The sequence below is a fragment of the Tenrec ecaudatus genome, chromosome 2 (genome assembly GCF_050624435.1).
Source record: "Tenrec ecaudatus isolate mTenEca1 chromosome 2, mTenEca1.hap1, whole genome shotgun sequence".
In the NCBI taxonomy this organism is placed as follows: Eukaryota; Metazoa; Chordata; class Mammalia; order Afrosoricida; family Tenrecidae; genus Tenrec; species Tenrec ecaudatus.
In genome coordinates, this window is record NC_134531.1 from 283,197,584 (window position 1) to 283,215,256 (window position 17,673).

The window sequence follows — 17,673 nt, forward strand, 5'->3', positions numbered from 1 at the left end:
TAACACACTCTTTTGCAAAATATTTTATCAATATATGCACAATCTACTGTCCCTGAGTCAATTCTGACCCATAATAACCCTACATAGGGTTTTGGAGGCTTGTCATCATTGGGAGGTGTGTGTGTCAGAAAGCCTCATCGTTTTCCCACAGAGCAGCTGGTGGCTTTGAACTACAGACCTTGTAATTAGTAGATCAAGGCTTATTTAGCACCACCAGTGCTCCTTATGTACAAGGGTGATTCTTGAAGCTCTTGGAAAAAGTCTACTATATTTTGGTACTAGTTTTCCTTGATCTTTTACAATCCCCCTTATGTGTGTATCTCTCAACTTCTATATACATTTGCATTTTTTTAAAAAGGTGGTTGGGTAGTATAATCAACCATTTTGTTTTGTCTAGAAAGATGTACATTAGAGTAAATTTTAGAATCGGTTTTCCAGAATTCAAGAATAATCTCTTGGAATTTTGATTTAACTTGCATCAACTTGAATTTAGAGAGATTTCTAAAATTAAAGAACTGGCATCCCCAACTGTAAACAGTTTATCTAAAAATTTTAGTTTATCATTTATGTTGAATTTTTTTTACTTTTCTTCAAAATATTTATGTTAATTATCTATGCTTATTTTAGCAGCCATGTAGTGCTGGTTTATATTATGAATGCTATATTTTAATTGATTTTGTTAAAATGGGATATTGTTTGTATATAAGATCACAACAAAATTTCCTGTATTGGCTTTGCTGAATTGGACCCATTTGCCTATCCAGTGTCACTCTCTCTTGGGCAAGCTCTAGTCATCAATCATCATTTATCAATTATTCTTTGACAAATGCTTGAAAACATATTTACTATCATTATTCTATACACACACACACACACACAAAACCAAACCAGTTGCCTTCAAGTCCCTTCTTGTTTTTCTTCTTCTTTTTTAAAAAATCATTTTATTGGGGGCTCAATGAACCCTTGATCATTTATATATATATATATAAATCTTACACTGTCTCCCTTCACCCACTTTTCTGTTGTTCATTCCCCTGGGTGGTGGTGGTGAGCGGGGGGTGGGGGGATAGGTCAATCATTGTGATAGGTTCCCTCTTTCTCCTTCCACCATCCCCCATCTTCTTATGGTGACACCTGTCAGACTAAAACTCTCCCACATGATTTTCATGGGTATTTTTTCAGAGGCAGATTGGCAGCTCTTCTTTCCTGTCGAGGTGCTTCTGGGTCTTTCATCAGTAGCCCAACACTGAATAATTTCTGCCACCCAGGGATTCCATACAAAATATTTAATAAAAATGTATGATTGAGGGTCCATTCTTGACCCACCCCTAACAACAAATGCTGCATAATGAGTCAGCAAAAAAGTAGGGACGTTACTGTGAAAGTTATAAATAAGAAATCATCATTAAACTATATATCACACCTACCAATAGCATCAAAACTCTTTTTTTTTAACCTGGAACATGCGTCCTTATTTATTTAACTTTTTCTATTTATGTATCTATAAAGATGAGCCTTTTCACAAACAAATGCACAGCTTGGGTGTGTTTTCAGAGTGTGACCTTTTCTACATGAGAGAAAAACTCAGTAGCCAGAACACGCAGATGTTCTATGTCCCTTAAGTTCCGGAAAGTAGAGTTGGTCATTCATTTCAGAAGCTCTGGACTCCCTGCTAGACTCCTCCTATCTCACATGCACACACAACGAGATGTGTGTACACAGGATGGCGCCTCCAGACCCCTGTCACCTCCTCTCACACCTCATTGTTTGAACTCATGTCCTGGCACATAGCTCTCCTTTCCAAACATCTTTGAACAGTGGCTTAGCCTGCTTTCCTGGTCTCTAAACTTTTACCTTTCAAATCCATCTACTCCAGGAGGGCTTCTTTGCCCTCCTTGCTGGGGTCTTCTGTACTTTTACTACCTTATGTTTCCCCCATAAAGCAATTTGCAAAGCTTTGAGGGTTGTTTATTGTATGTCTGTGTCCACCGATGAATTGTGTGCATAGTTGTATTCACAACGTTTAGTAGAGTCGCTGAAATCAAACAGATGCTCATTATGTACCTATTAAACGAAAGGTTAAGGAACTAGAACTGCGCTCTTTTATCAAGCACCTTCTCAAAATGTGGCTATGTTTTGTTTGCTTTTGCTTTTAAGGTCAAATAAGTAAACCTTATCATTTTGGAAGATTTCATTCTCCATGCTACTCCTTGATATTTCTTTCAATTTGGTTTTGTATGTAACATTGTGGTATAAAAGTAGAGCCCTCTATCTGCATTATGTTATTAGGTTTCCAAATCCTGGGCGGGGTTGGTTCTCAATTGGATATAAGCAGAAGTGCTAGTGTAGAGTAAAAAAAAAAAGAAAAAGATTTTTAATTCTCTCTAGGATAAGAAAGAGCCTAAGAACATTCATTCCTATAATTAAAAACTGAAGATTGTATGTAGACTAAGCTTACAAAGACCTGTTTAGTTACACAGAGTCACTATAGGTCCTTATTGAATTAAGTACCAGGGAAAGAGTCCCTGCAGATACAGGGGAGATTCCTATAGTTCCTGATAATTCTGATCTGCAGATTCAACTGTTTCTCTTTCTCACTGTTGCCTGGTTTTGGATTATTCCCTGTGTTTTGTTTCTGTTCGCCTATCAGCAATGAGGGAAGAAAAGAAACACTTCAGAAATGAAAGATTAGTTTCCTAAATCATAAAGATGAGCTTTATAATTATTTTCCTTTAAGCAAGGAATTAAAGGATAATAAAAGCCCTAATTAAGGACCTCGTTAGCTTAACTAGATTTTCATATGCAAAACACTGTTACCAAAGTGCTGCTATGGAATGGAAATGCCTCTTGTAGGTGGCAAATCCAAAGGCAAGCGTTCCTTCCACCATCCTTTGCTTGTGAAGCCATTCCTCAATCCAAAGTGATTCTTTTGTCATGATTGCCCACACTCTTTGACTTCGTCTCACATGCTTTGGACATGCTATCCGGACAGATCCATCTCTGGCCAAGGATAGCATGCTTGGTAAAGTAGAAGGTGAGCAAAAAAAAAAAAAAAGGCCCTCTAGTGAAAGGGGTGGTGACATGACTGCGACACTAACCAAAGCCAAAGTCACAGCCATCCAGTCTGTTCTGACTCTGGGTGACACAGTAAACCCAGTTCATCTTTCTTTTAAGGAGTGGCTGCTGGCTTCGAACTGCTGACCCAATGGCTAGCAGCCCGATGTGTACCCACTACACCACCAGGGCTCCTAATAGTGGTGACAATAAGCGCAAATGTAACAATTGTGAAGATGGCACAGGATACAAATCAAAATGAGTCTGAAGTGACTTGACCCCCTAACCACAACTGGGAGACTCGGGGACAGTTCTACCCTGTCCCAGAGGAGCTCTAAAGTCCTCCTCAGTTCAAGGGCAGTGAGTTTGGTTGTTCCTGTGCTTTTAACATGGGGATTAGTGGAGATAAGAGGCATCAGTTCAACAATGCTTATTTAAAACTCAACGGGGTTTGGACAACCACATGCAAAATGATTCTCTTTGCTTGTCTGGGAAAATACCAAGAATGCATAGTCTTTATAAGGTGATCCTTGGGGACTTCATATTCATCTTCAGACATTACAGGGATTGTTGGATGAGAGTCGAAACCTTCGCAATGTTTTTGTGTGTAGTTAAATTGAAATGTGTTTTAATTTCAAACTCATAATCTGCAAAAATGAAGTTGGACTTTTCAAAGTAAAGTTCTGAGATTTTACTCTAACTTATTGAATCACAACATCCCACACGCAGTCTGGAGTCTGCATCTTTAGGGAAGACCTTGTAAGAGTCGTACAGTAAAGCCAGAGAATCACTGGAAGAAAGCGGTGAAGCCAAGAGATCTTTGCAAACCCTGAGCTCTACACGGAGTCCCTTCTGTAAACTTGGGTTTCTGTATCTATGTAGTGGGATGAACTGTACCTGCTTTATGGATTTGTCAGGATTAAATGAAGTAATGTATATGTTGAAAATGCCTACTTCCCCTAAATGGTCGAGAATTAAAAATATTTTCCATATGCATTAAAAAAGAAAACTTCTAGCATTTGCTTTTCCAGAGCAACAGTTGGTTACCCCGATATTGTCCTCTTTGTGAACTCAAATAAAAGACTGTCCTAGAGGCCAAAAACACCTGAAGTGTTTGACATACGTGCTTCCGTTTAAGAAATAAAAAAGTAAAACTTGACAACTCCGTTTGTTTGGTCAAACGAAGTGGGGAAAATCAACTCTGCAGAGCGAAGGGCTGCCTCTTTATTGTGAAGGGGCTTCATTTCTGTTAGTAATAGCTGGGTCTCCCCATCTTGTATTAGGTTTAGTTAAAAGAGTGGAGTAGGGGTAACTTGACCCATTGGAGGAGGTTATTGATTCAGGACCGAAGGTGGAGCCTAACAGAAGATAGCATGGTCAGTGAGAGGAATTTCTAGAACTCTTGATTAGCAGGGGCGAGCAGAAAGGTCTGGAAGTGCCAAGAGAAGAACATATTGAAGGCCAACAGCATATGGACCATTCTTGTACTTTAAGCTGCTAGGTCAGACAGAGCTGCTGAAGCCAGTGAGGCAGGAGATGCAGAATTGGAAGGATGGTCAATTCTAGTAAGATTTCACTTAATAAAAAAAAAAGAAAGTGAACCATCTTATTACATATAAGTAGATGCTGAGTAAATGTATGAACAATGATAAGAAAAAGATTGCTGGTAGGAGGCATTAAGGTGGCTCTGATTCCTAGAGACTTATGCACCACCGAACTGCACAGTTCTATACCATCCTCACAAGTGTTCCTAAGCTTGAGCCCATTGCCGCAGCCTCTGTGTCAATCCATCTCAATGAGGGCCTTCCTCGTTTTTGCTGTCTGTCTACTCTACTAAACATACCTTTTTCCTCTCCTGGCAACATGCCCAACACATGTAAGACAACGTCTGTGTTAGCCTGGGTTTGACTAGAGAAACAAATTCTTCACCACTCATATGTGTATAAGAGAGAGTTTCATATACAAGAGAAATTGTATATTGAGAAAACATCCCAGCCAGTCCAGATCAAGTCCATATGCCCAATATTACTCCATATCTCCATACTAGTCCATAAATTCTTCTTTAGACTCACACAGCCATGCAATGACACTGGATGCAGGAAGATCACAGCCAAGTGGGTGGAAAGTCTTGTGGATCTTGTGGTGGTAGAAGCATCTCAGTGGTGGCATGGGTCTCTATGTGGCTCCTCCAGCTCCAGGGCTCTGCTCTGGCTGCATCAGTGTAGTTCCATCAGGCTTGTCCTCAATAATGTCTCCCAGGGAGTGAGTCTGTGTTTCCCCTCCAGTGAGCTGTTTATCTCCTAAATGCCTCCAAATGAGATCATCAAGCTTTGACCTGATTGACAGGCTAAACTCCACCCCATTCCCTCTTAAGTATCCAATTGACAACGACAACAGATTATGTAACTACCACAAAGTTTCACCACCCTGGCCTAGGGGAGCACTTTGGCTTTTGCTCTTACAAGAGAGGTGAGTTTGTCCTTTTAGGGGGCCAAGGACAAATATCTATCCCTAGCACCACAATTCAAAAGGAAAGGAAGAGGCTGACTAAGTAAAAGTAATGCACAACAGATTCCTTAAACAAAGACTCAATCCGACATTTAATATGTACTCAATGTCACCTAATGTATGTAATCTGCAGTGTGAAAAGTTGTGTGTGTGTTTACAGTTGAGCTTGAATACAAGGATACAGGAGAACTCAGACTTTGGCCGAGAGTGTTTAGAACCTTGTTAAGGATAAAACTGGGATCATTTAAAAGCTTGTTATTAAATATAAAATAAGTAATGCTCATTTAATATGCATCACCTTATTAAACTCAGTGGGAGAAAAATGAAGTTGTCTGCATCTTTAGAGAATTACAGTTTGGGAAAGCATATTATGAGGTTACTATATATGTTTTTGTGACATTAAACCCAAGAACAATGGACTACATTGGCTTTTCAGAGCCTTCAGGTAAGACTTTACGCTTTGAAACTATAATTCTAATAAATATTAGACTTAATTTCACTTAAATCTCTCTGGATATTTACCCATATGAGAAGTAGTATAAAATGATTGTCCCAGCCAAGTGTCACTTGGCATAAAGATCAGCGTATAGTCCATGTAAATACTGAGCTGCTCTGCCTGTGCGCTTCAGTCAGATTCCTTGGTAAGAGATTGTCTTTCTAAGTTTTCCCAGGTCTAATTACATATCAATGACATATGCTGAGATAAGATTTTTTCAGTCATTATAGGATCATCTCTTAAAACAAAACATGACCAAGGATAGCTAACTCACTGCCAGGGAGTCACTGTTGACTCATAGCAACCCAATAGGACAGGCTAGAACTGCCCTTAGGGGTTTCTGATATTGTAAGTTTTTAAGTGAGTACAAAGCCCCCATCTTTCTCCTGTGGAGCAGCTGGTGGTTTCAAACTGCTGACCTTGCAGTTAGCAGCCCAATGTGTAACCCTTTCATTACCAGAGGTCCAGCCAGTGAGAAAACAGCCTTAAAAGCTAAACAATTTTTAGTTGAATGAAGATCATATTATTAGAGAAGATTGTTTAGTAATGCTCTTAAAGATATACAAAATGTGCTGGTAACTTGCTGTATGCTAATGACCATGTCAAGCGTTTGCTATGACTTAGTTGTATTTAATTCTCCCAAAATTCAATGCAGTAGATAATACTGTGCTATCCATCTTACAGATGAGGAAAGTGAGGCAAGGAGATGTTAAGTAAATTGCCAGGCCACATGGTTGTATTGCTTCTATTTATCTAACTTAACACCGAAAATGACAGCTTCTTTGAAAATTCTATGCCATGGAGAAAGAAGGGAATGCTAATTCCCATTCCCTGGATGTTCTTTTTAAAATTTAGAGCCCAAAGGAAAACAGAGTTATAGTAAAATGTTGAATATAATCAACTTTGACATTCCAAGAAAAATGAGTAATACCTGTGATCCCATAGAAAATAACAAATAGATTTTATTTATAATCTTATTTGTGTAGAGACTCTTGTGCCATATCTCTTTTAGAAAAGCAGAGAGGATCTTTGAGCTTGATTTTTTATTTTCTCAAAGACAGTAAGCCAAAGAGGAGCAGGGCAACTAGCAGGGGACTGCCCAACAAATGTGGTGCTGGTGACACCAACTGATGGGACATAAACCATTGGCGTTTTGGAAATGATTAGACATCATCTTATGACTGGGCAATCCATAAGAAATGAAGACCAGGCTTTCTCTTCATTGAATCCACAAGGAATGTATTATCTGGCTCTATCAATATTTGGCTGTGTGGATGGATAATACCCTCTCTGTGCTGGGATGAGGGAAACCCTACCCGTGACACTTAGTGACATGGTAATTAAAAAATTGTATGAAGATAAAACTAAGTTGACAAGAGAGTTAGGAGGAGCCACAAATAACCGCAGAATACTCTGGATCATATTCGATAGGTGCGTCCCCATCTAGAAAGAGCCCTGGGGACTCAGTGAATTACCCATCGGGATGCTAACCACAAAGTCAGCAATGCTAAACCACAAGTCTGCTTCTGTAAACAGTTACAGTGTAGTAATGCTGGAGAGCAGTTCTACGAGGCCTTACAGAGTCATGATGATCCTGAATGCACCAGGTAACAGTGAACTTCGTTTTTGTCCCTTCTAGCATTTAGCTTGAATGACATTTTAAAAACATTGAAAACTGATCTGTAAACCTAATCCTTGTAATTCTAGGTCATATGTAAAAATAATAAAAATATCTCTTGTAGGGCATCTTTACTAAATCCATAAGTCCTATAGAAAGTCGGATCCACATTATATTTACCCAAATGCTTAATTTTGACAGTGGCAACTCAGAATGGTTTGTAGAAAAGAAATCTTGCCCTGTCACATCAGTGTTTGGATGTGAGACATATATCCAACTATTGACAGACTCCTTGAAAAGTCCAATCATGAGTTCACCTCCATGCGCTTATCCAAATATATATAATTGTTACCATCATACCGATTGACACAATCTCTTGAGGTCACAATTTGTGTAAGTTGATTCATTTAGATAGGTAGCTGTCTTCTACATAGATCTATGAATTTCTGCACTCCAATTTAGAATGACTGCCCAGCTCTCATCTCCTGAAATTTAAGACACAAACACTGACCTCTCATAATTAATACACTAGAGTTATAGCCTCCTGAGTTTTACCCAAGTGGCTAATGCTTGAGATACCAGTTGAATGAAATGGGTTTCAAAATAACTTTCAGGGTTGGTGAAAATAATCACAATATATCACTCTTTTATTTATATAAAGATGTGATATATAATTGATATGTGTAAATGAGATATGAATCCTAAAAGTGACTGTAACAAGGGGGGTGGGGAGCTTATCTTGAGAGAAGACAGAAAGGTCTGTATTCTCTCATTTGCTGTTATGGCTTAGACACAGCCATACACTTCTCACATTTAACTAGTTCCTAAATTCTGTCACTGTAGGGTGTTTTATAAGTACAGAGCTCACTTGTGAAATGATGCTTACTAACTCTGCTTATTGTCAAGTGCTAACTATGTGAGACCCCTTCTTCAAACGTCAAACAGCATAAAAATGATACCCTCTCACATATCATTTACGAAAGGACTTTGTAAATGGCAAAGGGCTATGCAAATATTCGCTGGCTGATGTTTTGCTGTGGGGGCTTAACAAATCCATAACACTCCATATTTTTTTTCTGACTAATTCCCATCATTGTCACCTCAAAAACCAGATGCCAGTTAGCACCTCAGGTTTGAATGCGCCCAGAACCTTAGAATGGCACCATTGTCTTTTCAGTAGACTGTTATTAAGGAAGCAGGGACCCAGGCCATTTGGAATCACAATTGTGACATTTTGGGGAAAGCAACATTAAAAAGATGCTCAGCTTTCAACACACGCTCTAGGTCAAAGCTTCTCAAAATTAAATGCATCCAGACATCATCTGAGAGAATCTCCTTAAATGAAGAACCTAACATAGAAGTCAGGGAAAGGAGTTCAAATTCTGTATTACCAAACACCTCCCGAGTGCTCTCAGTGCTGCCAGGCTTTGAAGCACACCTTGAGTAGCAAGCCTTTCGATTATGAAAGTACATCTTTCCAATATGGTAGGCGATGGTCATCTGAGGCTATTTCGATTTAAAAGAATCCAATTGACATGACCCCCAAAAGAGCTTCCTTGTGCTCCATTAGTCACATTGCAAATGTTCCCGGGCTTATGTGCCTAGCGGCTACCATATTGGTCAGTACAAACCTGTAACATGGCCATCACTGCCAAAAGGTCTACTGGACAGCAGAATTTAGGGTCAAGCCAAACACAGATAAGCAAATAAACAAAAGAGTCATTGCCTTGCCTTCCTGGATTCCCTCTCTGCTCTCTGAGTTCAAATGCAGCCTCCCTATAAACATGTGTACTTGGTACCAACACTTTACTACATCCTTCACACGAGAGGAAGGTTTCGATGGCTTCACCATGAGACACATATGAACCCAAACCAAACTCGCTGCCATGGGATCGATTACACCTTACAGAGATGTTATAGGACAGAGCCAGACTCTGCTGTCTTTTAGTCTTCTCGGGAGCAGAACCGTTCACCTTTCTCAGGAAGAGAAGCTATTGGGTCTACGTAGCTGACTTGCGGTCAGCAGTTCAGAGGTTGCCCACTACACCAACAGAGTCCCTTAGACACACCAGAGGGGCTTCACCAAGTACCTAGGAAAATGGAATTAAAGCTTACCCCCCCCCATCCCACCCCACTACCATGATCCGAATTCTACCTTGCAAGTCTGGATAAAGCAGAGGTTGTACACTGGTGCAGATAGGAGCTGGAGGCACAGAGAATCCAGAGTGGATGATACCTTCAGGACCAGGGGTGTGAGGGGCAATACTGGGAGGGTAGAGGGTGAGTAGGTTGAAAGGAGGAACCAATTACAAGGATCTACATGTGACCTCCTCCCTAGGGGACAGACAATAGAAAAGGGGGTGAAGGGAGACGCTGGACAGGGCGAGATATGACAAAATAATCATTTATAAATTATCAAGGGCTCATGAGGGAGAGGGGAGTGGGGAGGGAGGGGAAAAAAGAGGACCTGATGCAAAGGGCTTAAGTGAAGAGCAAATGCTTTGAAAATGATGAGGGCAAAGAATGTACAGATGTGCTTTATATAATTGAGGTATGTATAGATTGTGATAAGAGTTGTATGAGTCCCTAAAAATGTTTTTTAAAAAAGAAAATGGAATTAAAAATAATAGAGTTTTACCCCTCAAAAGTAGGATTGTCTATTAAACATTTAGAACTTCCCAGACCCCCTATAGGGTCGTTATGCACCAGAAGCGAATCGACTCCAATGGGGTTTTGTATCATGGGCTGTGTTGACAGGATAGAGGTGGGCTATTTCCTGTGAGTGGGGGGTGTAAGGAGAGGGAAAAGGGGAGAGGGATCCAATGTTAGCTCCCTGACAGCATGAAGTCGAAGAGGGTCCAATGATGCCCAAGGAGGGAGTAGGGATGAGCTAGTCTTGCTCCTCCAGGGCAGAGTGCAGTGATATTAATCAGCGCACATTATGCCCAAAGAGGGCTCTCCGGGGAGAAGAGCCGCACATCTGTCCCACTCACACATCAAAGAGACCCAGCAGCTGAACATGCTTGTGTGAAATCTCCACTCAGAATCGCACATTCTCTCTCTCTCTCCTTTTTTTTTTTTTAATTTAAAAAACTTGCTTTCCTTTCCTGCTTCATTTGCTATTCTGCGGGCTGTTCAGCAATAAACTCTTCATCTGATTAACATTTCAAACCATTGTTGGTCCATGCTGGCTTAAATGAACTAATCATTATTCGCACTTCAAAACCTTCCTGGCTCTGCCTGCAAGGGGAGCTTGGAGGAGGGAGCGAAACAAAGGAAGAGGAAACAAGCCTGGCTCCTTGCAGAAGTCATCCACACATTGCTGGTCAAGACAGGAACAAACTCGGAATCTTGGGCATTTGATCATTCATCAAGTCATGGCCATACGGAGGAATTTGAGGAGTGAACATGGGACTGGATATGTGGGACAGAAAGAGTTCAGGGGAGAGAAGCGAGGTTGCCAGGGATACCAGCCATTCTATTCACTTGGAATCTCTTAGGAGGTCAGAGGTTCAGGGTGACCCTACTTGGAAAGGTGAGCTGCTGGCATAGGGATTTGGGGGTTGGGCTGCTAACCACAAGGTCAGCAGTCCAAAACCACCAGCTGCTCCATGGGGGGAAGATGCTTTGTAATCCTGTAAAGAGTTACAATCTCAGATACGGACAGTGGCAGTTCTACCCTGTCCTATAGCATCGCTGTGAGTCAGACTTGGTTAGATGGCAGGGAGCTTACTTAGCTTGGCATCAAAACAGAACTTGTTACAGGAGCTGTTTATTTTCTGTTCTTTATGCTTCCTCCACTTTACTCTGATGAAAGACCTACACTATGATCTGTTTTCCCAAGCTGAAAGATTTTCCCTTGAGGAAAACAAAGAGAAAAGTAAAAGGAGTTTGGTTTTCACGCAGCAGAATCAACACTCAGCACCTTTTCACCAGTCGCCGCCATGTTGAGCCATGTCTGTGTACACTACACACCAAAGCCGTACTGCCATGGAGTAGCTTCTGCCTCAGAGCGGCTCTGTAGGACAGGGTAGAACACCCATTTGGGGGTTTCAGATGGGGTAAACTTTTCTGGTAGCAGAGAGCCTCATTTTTCACCCATCGAGCTGCTGGTGGGTTCAAACTTCTGACTTAATGGTTTACAGGCCCTCATAGTCCACGACATCAAGAGGGTTTCTTTATGTCCAATATATGATAGTGTTATTTTAGGTTCTGTAAAACTTCCATAAAAGTTTTAAAATCTCAGAGACCCCGGAAGGGATGATTTTTCTCTGTCTTATAGTGTCACTATGGGTCAGAATCAACTGGCTGGCTGGAAGTTTAGAGTTTGGGGTCAATGTCCATTGTTCCCATACAAATGAGCAGTTATTGTTTTAAATGCGTGACATTTTGACTCAGAAAATCTGCCACAGGAATGCTCTACTATTGAATAGCAAAGGACACCGGGGCACTAAGTATTTTAAAGTTTTCATGATGAGTCTTGCAGTTTTGAGGCAAAAAGAGAGAGGTCATGTCTAGCCGGCTTTGTCTGTTTTGCTGTAAAATGCCGGGAGTACTAACGTGCATGCTGGGTATAGAAGTTGAACTTTAAGTTGAAGACATAACGTGCTGTCTTGCTTCTATAGTGAAATCAGATGCATATATTCTAAAAGCACTATCCTTCAGGTGAGGAGAAGGGTCCTAGTGACATAGTAGCTGCTAACTAAAAAGTTCACCGTTTGAGCAGAGCAACTTTAAATATACATGGAATCCTGTAGTGTGACACTTACTACTGTTTTTCTTCCAACGATTTGACGAAGTACAAAGTCTCTCGGTGTCTTTTGTTTTTAAGATGGCATGCATTTGCCAAGGAGGCCTGGTGGTGGAGTGGTTGAATGTTGGGCTGTAATCTGAAAGGAAACCACTTGGAAACCACCAGCCCCTTCGCAGTAGAAGGTCTGGCCTTTCTACTCTGTAAACAGTTACAGTCCCGGAAACTCAAAGGGGGCAGTTCTACGCTGTCCGATAGGGTCGGCACGAGTCAGTGAGCTTGATTTTAGTTTGGTACTTACCAAAAGTCCTGAAGCTTGGTCTAAAGTGGATCAGGGGACCTAGCTAAAAATTCGTGTCATTTTTCTTTTCATTGAGTCTTTTTAATATATTGCTTTGACTGACCGCTTGTTTTACTATTTTTCTATGCATGAGAATTAGACAATATTACTTAAAGATACACGTAAGTAAAACTACTCTCAAGAAAATATTAGCCGTATGGTAATGTAAATGAATACAGGAATGATACTTAAACACTAGCACTGCATTAGAGCTACTGACTTTTGCTTCCAGAGGCAAAAAAATGACCAAACATTGTGTTACTATTTAGTCATCAGCTACCTGGATATTTAGCAGGTTCAATTTCTACATCAAAGACTTGGCTCATGCTACAGATCTTAGGTATCAATGTTTCACTGAAATTGCAAACAGGAAAATGATAGAAAAATCTTCCATTCCTTTATAAAATGATTCCCTTATAATATTTAGACTGAAGAAGCAGGTCCAGGGAGCACAAAAGGGGCTGAGTGATGGGCATGGCAATGTTGAAAAGCAGCAGCAGCAGCAGGGTGGAGTTAGTGAGCTCCTGCTGAGCAGCAGCAGGGGGGAGGCACTGAAGACAGCACTTTCCATCCTGATTCTAGTCCACTAACCTGCTCAGAGTCTAGCCTGCGCTTCCCCCCCAGGTGAGACTTCCACCTTGAGATGAAACAAGATCCACTCACCGCCCCTAGAATCACCGTCACAAGGCCATTTTGTGTCTGAAAAATTGTACGCAGCTTATTCTGAGCAGCACACTTTCTGCAGTCGTCTGGTATTAATTATCCTAAGATGAACTCAAACACGACAATGATTTTTGAATGAAACCCCTTGCTGGTGTTTCCTTGGTAAACATTTGCTAAACGTCTACTCTTCCCAAGGTAACTTCGCGCTGGATGCCAAGGAGACATGGCTGTGAAGTGGTATCAGGTCTCAATATGGAAAGTTTGCTTAGTGGACAAGCAGTCTTAGCACTGAATGGGAATTTGCATTTTAAGGTTATTTGTATGCATATTAAAGTTTGGTTAATTCGAGTTAAAAACATATATGTGTCTAAGACATAGATCTTAACAATCTAGCTAGGCAGCATAGTTTGTAAATGATGTTGGCTCCCCTGCACTATTCCTAATGTACGGCAGCATTAAGCACTATGAGATTAAACAGTTTTGATCCATAGAGTTTACACTAGGTTACTAAAAATACATACACATTACATGTAATCTGTTCCCCCTTTCTTCCTCACTTTCCCTCCACCCTCCCAGTATCGCCACTCTGATCACTGGTCCTGAGAGGTTCATCTGTCCTGGATTCCCTGTCCCTGGGGGATGGACAGCAGAGAAATGAGTAAAGGGAGACGTCGGATGGTGTAAGATATGATAAAATAATAAAATGTATAAATTATCAAGGGTTCGTGGGGGAGGGAAGGGAAAAAATGAGGAGCTGATACCAAGGGCTCAAGTAGAAAGCAAATGTTTTGAGAATGTGAGGGCAACATATGTACAAATGCGCTTGACACAATGGATGGATATATGGATTGTGATAATAGTTGTATGAGCCTTCAAGAAAATGATTATATATATAATGATTATAATATATAATATAATGATTACATATATAATATAATGATTACATATATAATATAATGATTATATATATATATATGTATATAAACAAGGCACCATGCATTGGTTTGCTTTTAGTCTAGAAGCTCTTCTGAAGCCTGGTCAACATTTTAAGAGCAGGCAAGACTTCCCTGAGAGCTGAGTGGGTGCCATACTGAAGTGTATGTGCTGGGATTCAATCTCTGACCTCCCACATGGAATGCAAGAATTCTACTTATGAACCATCGCTATTCTCTCTTGTGAGTAATACTAAATGAGACTGAGATCAAGAAGTAACACCCGGTAGCTAGTAGAAACAACAGAAAGATATACCTTTAGAGAAAGTCATGATTCATCTAAAGGAAAGACTAGTCAGAGCAGGTCAAATGGGTAAAGTGAAACTTAAACCATGCATACAAAGTACAGAGACTAAAGAAATGGATGACGGCACCTCAGGGGGGGGGGTGTCATTTTTAGACGACGGCAGATGGAAGATAAACATACAGAAAGAGCAAGCGAACAAACTTTCTTGACAAGAGGCTGGCTCCTGGGGATTTGAGAAATATCAGATCACATGGGAAGTGTGAGTCAGCTTTGATAGTCAACCAGAGTTTTCTTTTTATCCCCAAAGAAATATGTTCCTCTTATTAGTTACCACCAAATCTGCTCCAATTCATGACTATCTATGTATATTAATAAAAGCATGAACTAATGTTTGGACCTTCATTGTTGTTGGTATATTTATCATGGTGGCTTGCATGCTGCTTTGATGTCTGAGGGTAGAGCAAGGGTATTTCAAATAACACCAGCGTCGTACATGGCAGTAGGATTTGCAGATTAAGACAGACTAGGAAGAAAAGTCTAATACTCAACTTCTGAAAAATTAGCCAATAAAAAAATCACTGAAAAGAAGTAGACTAAGAAATCCCACAAACAGAAGCCGGTTTCTCATACATAATAAATACTCAGTGCTTGCACAATTGAATTGGTTAAACTGTATGTTCAAGAGCCATTTTCTGGCCCCGTGGTGGGTGGGGAGGAATTGCAAGGGGAAAGCCCAGCTGAGAGAGACTATAAATATCCTTGGGGCGGGATCAGATTCCGTGAATAATGTCTATTTAACAGAAGATAGGCAAAGCCTTAAAAACAATAATTACATGTAAGAGACTAATATAGTCAAACCACTGTATCACAATGACTATGCTGATTTGAATTTGGCTCAATTAAGGCGCTCTTTCAATGAAATAAAGTTTCTAAAACTGTTCCTTAATGGAACGACTGCACTACTGCTCAATTCATTCAACAGAAACCCATGGGCTTGTTATATTTCTTTTTATTCCCACATTCTGTTGTAACAGAAACAACAAAAATGAATATAAACCATCCTGCTCTCATTCAAATGCCACTTTTTATATCAAGCAAGACAGCCTGTCATATTAGCACAATCTTAAATCATGGAACTACGTTGGCATTGGAAACCCAGCCAGGGCACCGTCTGACCAGGCACTGTGCTGTGTGACACTGGCCACATGGCTGAACTACCTTAATCCTCCCTGTGACCAGGAGCAGATTAATTCGTTCCCACTTCACAGTGTTGCTGGCACTAATCCAGAAACAGTTGGTCCCTGACAATCGGTGTCATCATTAACATCTTCATTATCACGCTGCCCCCCTTCTTTCTCTTCCTCCTCGTTTGGATCTGCTGGATAGGAGAGTCAAGCCCAAGGCATACATGCACAGTCTAAACTGGAGAGTGTGCTTATGATTCCACAGCAGAGACTTAACCCAGAAGCGTTGCCCATCGAGAGGGAACACATGCTTTATGTAAATTGCACTGTTGTGTCCCCCACCCCCCACAACATGGAGGTGGATGCACTGAGCTGCTAACCAGGGGTCAGCAGTTTGAAACCACCAGTCACTTTGAGGGAGAGGTGGAGTTTTCGTCTCAGACATCTGCAGGAGCAATTGTACCCTGGATTACAGAGTCGCAGATTCTGTAGAGTACAGAGATCTGTAATCTATAGACAACAGATTACAGAGTCACAAAATTGCAATTTTTGAGTCAAAATTGACACAATGTCAGTGAGTGAGTGAGTCATTCCTGAAAAGCTCAGAGCTCCGGGAATCTCTTTCCATGTCTCTACTTTTCCCCAGGCCAGTTCTGATCCTGGTTCCAGCCAGTTTTACCCATCTCTCCATGCCCTGCTCTGCCTTGCACCTCATTTCCCTTGGGTGGTGACAGCGATTGAACTGCAGGCAGGAGAGCCCTTTGTGCCACTGTGCCATCTGACTATGGCACCAACGAATCACAAGCACCAAAGCCCCAAGTCACAAAAACACAAAATGTCCTTAACCCCATCACGTGTAGAGCTTCCTGGTTGTGACCAAGTGTACAGGAGACTTGGAAGGAGTCTGTGAATGAACTAAGAGAGGCTTTGCACTCACAACGATGAACTGGCCTGCCTTTCTTCCACCAGACTGTCTGGTCGTTAGTGGGTCCTCATTGAAAATTCTGTCATTGTTGCTGTTGTGATTGGGTGCTATTGAGTTGGTTGTGAACCATAGTGACTTTATGCACATAGAAGTCCTATGCCATCCTCACAATTGTTCCTATTTGAGCCCACTGTTGTAGCCATGGTGTCAGTCCACCTTGTTGAGGGCCATCCTGTCTTCCACTTCCCCTCTGCTTTCTCCAAGAATTGGTCTCTCATTTAAAATAGACACTCCAATTCATGTAGGATTGGGTTGGTTCTCATTTGTCAGACACTTCATTTGGTGGGTCAGGAGTGCAGTTGGTGAGAAGGACTTGAGTCAACTGTAGTGATCTCTACAAGATTTAATTCATGGCATGTTTTCTTTTAAATCATTTTATTGGGGACTCACACAACATTTATCACAATCCATCCATCCATCCATGTCAAGCACATTTGTATATAAGTCGCCATCATCATTCTCAAAACATTTGCTTTCTCTTTGAGCCCTTGGTATCAGCTCCTCATTTCCCCCCTCATTTCCCCCTCCCTACCCCTCCCCCATGAACCCTTGATAATTTATAAATAATTATTATTTTGTCATATCTTGCATTGTCCCTCATCTCCCCTCACCCATTTCTCCACCGTCGGTCCCCCGGGGAGGAGGTTATCTGTAGATTCTTGTAATCTCTACTTCCTTTCTCCCTCACCTTCCCTCCACCCTCCGGATATCGCCACTCTCACCACTGGTCCTGAGGGGTTCATCTGTCCTGGATTCCCTGTGTTTCCAGTTCCTATCTGTGCCAGTGTACATCCTCCGGTCCAGGCGGATATGTAAGGTAGAATTGGGATTATGAT